General features: G+C 42.4%; 1 long non-coding RNA gene across 4 annotated transcripts; it reads left to right on the forward strand.

Moving 5' to 3' along the window:
- The first annotated feature begins 3,711 nt into the window (after positions 1-3,711).
- LOC110302220 (uncharacterized) lies at positions 3,712-5,788 on the forward strand. Of its 4 annotated transcripts, none has more exons than XR_003837599.2 (4): positions 3,712-3,912; positions 4,139-4,623; positions 4,772-4,865; positions 5,563-5,788. It is a non-coding gene; the product is annotated as an uncharacterized LOC110302220 (long non-coding RNA). The 4 variants fall into 4 exon arrangements; XR_002378787.3 differs by having other exon boundaries at positions 4,348-4,623; XR_003837598.2 differs by having other exon boundaries at positions 3,712-4,623.
- Positions 5,789-6,372: the final 584 nt, after the last annotated feature.

The following is a 6,372-nucleotide window of genomic DNA, read 5'->3' on the forward strand; positions in this document are numbered from 1 at the left end:
AGCCAGGGCTACACAGAGAAACCCTGTCTCAAAAAACCTAAAAAAAACCTAAAAAAAAAAAAAAAAAGCTGGGTGTGGTGACGCACGCCTTTAATCCCAGCTCTTGGGAGGCAGAGGCAGGCGGATTTCTGGGTTCGAGGCCAGCCTGGTCTACAGAGTGAGTTCCAGGACAGCCAGGGCTATACAGAGAAATCCTGTCTTGAAACACCAAAAAAAAAAAAGTTCCTTTGTTACTATAACACCTCCTTAGTGACATATTTTGTCTACATTCATGACAGTAGAATTGGGAATATATGCTTAGGGCAGCATAACAAGTAAATTATTTTTTTCCAGAATTAAGCAAAATACATGACCAGAGATTTTTTTTAAGTAGCTTTCTTTTAAACTATTTTAACTATTTATTGTTCCTGTTTTCAATGTGCTTAATTAGTTTTTTTTTCAAGCCACATTCACCTACAGTTTGTCTTTAAAGAAACTTATAGTTTACAGAGTACTGGCAGTATATTCCAGGAAATTCATGTTCTGAGTACTCTTTAATTCATTGAGTAAATTTTATAGGAATCTGATCTCCCAGTTTAAGTTCTATTAACTCAACAAGTTAGAGACTGTCTTTTAGGCAGCTCAACTTGTCTGAGAATGTCTCTCAACAGGCTTTACTGCTCATATGTTTGGAGAGGGAGGGGCTTAGTATATCTGGTTGGTTTCAGGGACTTCCTAAAACCTTTGAGTTGTTTACTTCCTGAATTAATGGGCTTCTTTATAGGATAGAATGTTTTCCTTTTAACATCCTGTCATTTTTTTAAAGATTGTCATTTTTTAAAGATTTATTTATTTATTATATGAAAGTACACTGTAGCTGTCTTCAGACAAACCAGAAGAGAGCACCAAATCTCATTACAAATGGTTGTGAGCCACCATGTGGTTGCTGGGATTTGAACTCAGGACCTCTGGAAGAGCAGTCAGTGCTCTTAACTGCTGAGCCATCTCTCCAGCCCCCCTAACATCCTGTCTTAAGGAGATGGAAAATGTAAGGTTCTATCTCAGAGGAAATTACTACACAACAAAAGTATAAGCAAAGACTAAAACAATGTTTCTTTAATAGTCCAAGGGATGGCGCTCCCCAGACCTCAGGCTTACGTCTATATGAGGTGTTATTTATACAATTATTTCTCACTAAGGACTTTTTTCTTGCTAAGAAAAAAAAAATGCTACCCAGATATAGGATGTTAGGATTTGAGCTCAGTTCACCACTTGCAGCCCCTACCTGCAGCCAAGAGATAGACAGATTTATTGTTTAACTTAAAAATTAAATGATGGGTAACTTCCTTCTCTTCCTCCCTCCCTTCCTCTTTCCCTTTCCAGAAGCTATCTGGAAGGGACCTCACCTTGATTCTGGTCATTCCAAGAGCCAACCCAGGGCCTGAAAACATCCTGAGTTCCAGTGGATTTTGACTTGGACATTTTAAAAACATCCTCTGTTCTGGCTTCTCCTGATGCCTTTTCTAGAACTCATAATGCAGACAACACACTCTTACTTACTTCTCCCCCATGTCTTTTTCCAGACACTCATTCTTCCCTATACTTCAGAATTATACAAGCAAAAAACACTGATGTACTTTTGGGGTACCCCAACTGCCACACCCAATGTTCTCAATCACTTGGGAGAAACAAGGCCAGTCATCACCCCAATTCCTGATGGTATTTAAGGTCACCCCTGACAAGAACAAGAGGTAGAAACTAACTAGGCAGCTTAAGGTAATAAGACCCCAAGAAAAATAACCAGTTTTTTCTTGGCTAAGAGCCAGAGATGAAAGACTGCTGAGACAGCTGAGTGGCTTAGAGCACGTGTTACTCTTAGAGAGGACCAGAGTTCCGTTCTTGGCAACCCTTTGGTGGTTCACAACCATCGGGAACTCCCAGTTTCAGGAGATCCAACACACTCTTCTCAGCTCCCCCGGCATCAGGTACACATGTGGTGCACATACATATAAATAAAAATTTTTAAATGCAATAAAAAATAAAAGCTAAAAATGACATCGGGGCCTCTTGACAGCCTTGTCCTTGCCAGAAGTGTTAATGAGGGTGCTGATCCCTGATCTGGCTCCTAAATGATTTTTAGTTAGGGTTACCTTTTGAGGGGGATGAATATTAGTGTGTAGTAATAAACATGTATTAAGATAAAATTCCTTCTGGTCAAGAGAATAGAACCTGACGAGCTAGTTGGGCCAGGTCAATCACTCAGTGAAAGGGAGTTTACTGTATGAGGCAGAACAATTAGCCTTACAATGAGATATTGTCTTTTCATTCTCAGAATGTCAGTCTACAGGGTCACCAATCTGCCTGCTTTTCTAAATTATACAGAAAAGTGTGATTTCTTCTCTCTCTTTTCTAATCTAAGCATGCTTTCCATAATGCTTTGGCTTCCCCAGTATTTTGGGTCTTCTTGTTTGAGTCTCTAAAGTTCCCTCTCCCACCATGAAGCCACTTGTCCATGCTAGACTAAATGGGATGGCTTTCCTCACTACCTCCTCCATTTTCCTCCTTCAGCAGCTTAGAGTTACAGCCTACCTGTCCTGGGTGTTTGCCTTTTCAAGTGCAATAGCATTTTGTCCTAATAACATTTTTTAAATAAATAAATAAATAAATAAATAAATAAATAAATTTAAGCAGGGACGGGAAAGAAAGAAAGAAAGAAAGAAAGAAAGAAAGAAAGAAAGAAAGAAAGAAAGAAAGAAAGAAAGAAAGAAAGAAAGGTGGGGTAGAACTGTTCCCAGACAGAACCCTTGTCACAACTGCTTGGAACCTTCACCTGAATTCATATTCTCTCTCTCTCTCTCTCTCTCTCTCACACACACACACACACACACACACACACATATAGTTTTAAATAAGGCTTTAAAAGCCTTATTTTAATATAATATATTTCAATATAATAAGCCTTATTTAAATATAATTTTTAATTTTTTTTAAGTTAAAGAAGGCTTTAAAAGCGTAGAAATGAAACGAAAATTTTATTTTATATATATAGTTTTAAATAAGGCTTTAAAAGCGTAGAAATAAAACGAAAATTGCCGGAACTACAAAAGAAAGGCAGACTGCCACATGCAGCGCCTCATTTGGATGTGTCTGGAGTCTTGGAAGCTTGACTACCCTACGTTCTCCTACAATGGACCTTGAGAGCTTGTTTGGAGGTTCTAGCAGGGGAGCGCAGCTACTCGTATACCCTTGACCGAAGACCGGTCCTCCTCTATTCGGGGAAGGTCGTCCTCTTCGACCGAGCGCGCAGCTTCGGGAGGGACGCACATGGAGCGGTGAGGGAGGAAGGGGACACCCGCCTAGCCAGCCAGATCAGCCGAATCAACCCTGGCGATCAATGGGGTGACAGATGTCGCAGCCAGATCGCCCTCACATCCGAGAGAACTCTTGCTCTTGGTAGGTATATAAGGCCATAGAATTTTGTAACTTTACACATATGGTGACCTGATGTAGTCGACTGTACTTGATATTATAACAAATCCTGAACCGATTTTAGGGTTAAATAATCATTTTATGCTCGCTTCGTTCTAAGTTTAAGCTAAAATACTTAAATTTAGGATGTTTTACTGTTAACCAAAATGCATTGTGGCTATGCAAAATACAACAGTTTGGATTGGTTAAACCTCCCGAAGCCCCGCCCCCGACGGCCTTGTCTATTCTACGGCCTGGCTCTGCTCCTGGCCCAGGCACCCGCGTCGGGTGCGGCCCCGTACGAGCTGGGTTCTCTGCCTTCGCTGCGTGTCGGCACCTCTGCCAAGGCGGAGCGGACGGCGGAAGCTAGACCCAGCGCATCTCCAGCCTCACGAGGCTCACGCGGTCGTCCGTGGGCCATAGTCGTCTGTCTCCATCTGTGGCCGAAGTGACACACCGAAGCGAGTAAAAAGCTAATTCTTAGAACAGTGTGATGCACCCGGCCCTCCGTTGGCTTCCCGTGCCCTTTGTAGCTAAATTTGGAAAATCCTGAGTTTCTCAAAGTCCAAGAACTTTATAATGTGCACTGCTAGGCTAACACCTTTACAACGAATGGCCCCAGCTTCCCTGAATCGGAATGTGAAAAAGACACTCTGAAAACCAAGGCTAAGGGTTCTGTTCTTTCTTTCAGGTGTTAAAATGGTGGCATCTTTTTATTGCGCGAGGGAAAACGCAACAACAATAATAAAACACTCCTCCCAAATCCTGAACATTCAGTTATGTCCAGAAAATTAGGATGAAGATAGGACTTTGCTTTACCGCTCTGTACTGCGTTCGGGTTTTTTGTTTGTTCGGTTTGGTGTTTGGTTTTTGGTTTAGTTTGGTTTGTTTGTTTTCCAGAAAGGCCGAAAGCCATCGTGACGTCGAGGCACAAGCTCCACTGTCCAAACAGTAGAGGTCGCATGGAGTTCGTGAGACCGGCATTAGCTGCCGCTGGAGCTGTACCCAGCCCACCGTATTTTCACAGATTAGCCAGACAGCCTTCTATTCGCATCACTACTGGTCCTGGTCAGCCATAAGATCCTTCCTGTCAGGGACTTTTCTTTGAACTAGGATGTAATTAACGGGATTCTTTCCCCCTTTTAAGTTACCCTTGGTTTCTACGAGGGATAACAGGTAATAAGGACAAAGGGAAGTAATGTAAATTTTGTCAGTTTTATTGATTATACACCCTCTAGGTGAATTTTCTGTTCCTGCGTCGCATGGTTGGAAGCCTTGTTTCCTGGCCTGCGTGTGCAAGTTTTGCTTTTGTTCTATTCTTCAGCTTCCTGTGGGGATTTTCAGATACAAGCAAACAAAACACTGCATAACTCTGTGTGCAGCCCTTACCCGGATGTGTACAGCTTTAGGGTGTGCTGGTATGTCTCCTGCCTCCTCTTGCTTTGTGGGAGTCTTTCCTCCAAACATAGTTTCATATGGGAGTGCCACGCTTTGGTATTTATTTCCAACGGGTATAGGTTATCACACCCACCAAAAAATCTGCAAGGCTTTATCCTCAAAGCAGTCTGTCTCATGTGGAGTTTTTAGTAATGTGTCTCAGTGCTGCTCTAAACAAGGTCTGTAGACTTTACACTATGAATAACTTTAGATTTATAAAAATGTTGTAAAGTTGAACCTCAGAGCCCTCAGTTCTCCTGGGTGCTAACGCCTTACATAACCATGATAAACTGAGAAGAAAAGTGTGCCTGGTGCACAAGTAAATGGGCGGCAGACTTTATTATGATTTCAGTGTTTCTACTAATGTCCTCTTACCAGTCCAGGATCCCACAGTGTATCTAGTCATGTTTCCTCAGTTTCCCCAAGGCTAGGATGGTTTCTCAGCCTTTCCCTTGACGTTACTGAGACCATCAATGAGGATTATTCCCAGAGAATCCTTGGCTCTTGAGTCTAGTCCCTTATCTCACAGAATGTCCCATGCCTTGGATATTGTCCGATTTCTACCTTGTGATTGGGGGAACTGTTTGTGTTGGTTTATTTGTGGTTTGGTTGGTTGGTTGGTTGGTTGTTGTTGTTGTTTTAACAGGTGTTTCTTTGCTTTTCTCAATGTCACAACAGGAGGAACAGAATATCCAAATGACCTCCTTGGAAAACAACGGTTAAGGAGCACTGGGACTCTGGCAGGACGTGGGTTCTCTCCGACCCCTTTATTCCCCCATGCCCGCTGCCCCACATGTGTGTACACATGTGCTTCTGTTTGTGAGCACGCAAGAGTTCATTATAGAGGGCATCTCCCTTACCTGTTGTCTCTCTTTGATTTAAAAAAAAATCTATTCAAGCATAAGTTTCTGTCTTTTCATTGATATATTAAAACCATTCATATTTTAAAGTAATTATTAGCTTATTTGGGTGTATGGCTACCATGCAGTACCTGCCTTCTGTTTGTTGTCTTTGCTCTGTTTTGGTTTGGTTTGATTTTTGGTTTTTGGATTGCTGCTTGGGGGGTTTCTTACAGACACATAGGAGATGCGGGATCACTGAGAACACCACTCCAGCACGAGAGACGACTCACGTTAGACGGCAGCTCAATCTCCTCTCCCCCAGCAACTATTTTCTGTTATGTAACTTCGGCCAACAGCCTCATGTGACTTACAAACTTCATGAGTTGTCTGAGTCTGCTAAAGCTCCCTCTGGGAGGTTAAGTTTCAAACTGGAAGGAGTTTCTGCACAGTGCTCCACCCCTTTCTCATGCATCCTTTCTGCCTTCACCCCTGCAATGTTCCCCAAGCCTTGGAGAGGATGGAACTTATTGTGTTCCATTTATGGCTGGCATTTGACCCCCATGCCTCAAGAGAATCACTTATTCTCAACAATTTGACCTGTTATGAGTCTCCGTAGCTCACCTCCCTTCACAGAAAGTATGCTTCC

This window comes from Mus caroli, unplaced genomic scaffold, assembly GCF_978045245.1.
Source record: "Mus caroli unplaced genomic scaffold, Mus_caroli_1 scaffold_11, whole genome shotgun sequence".
Classification (NCBI taxonomy): Eukaryota; Metazoa; Chordata; class Mammalia; order Rodentia; family Muridae; genus Mus; species Mus caroli.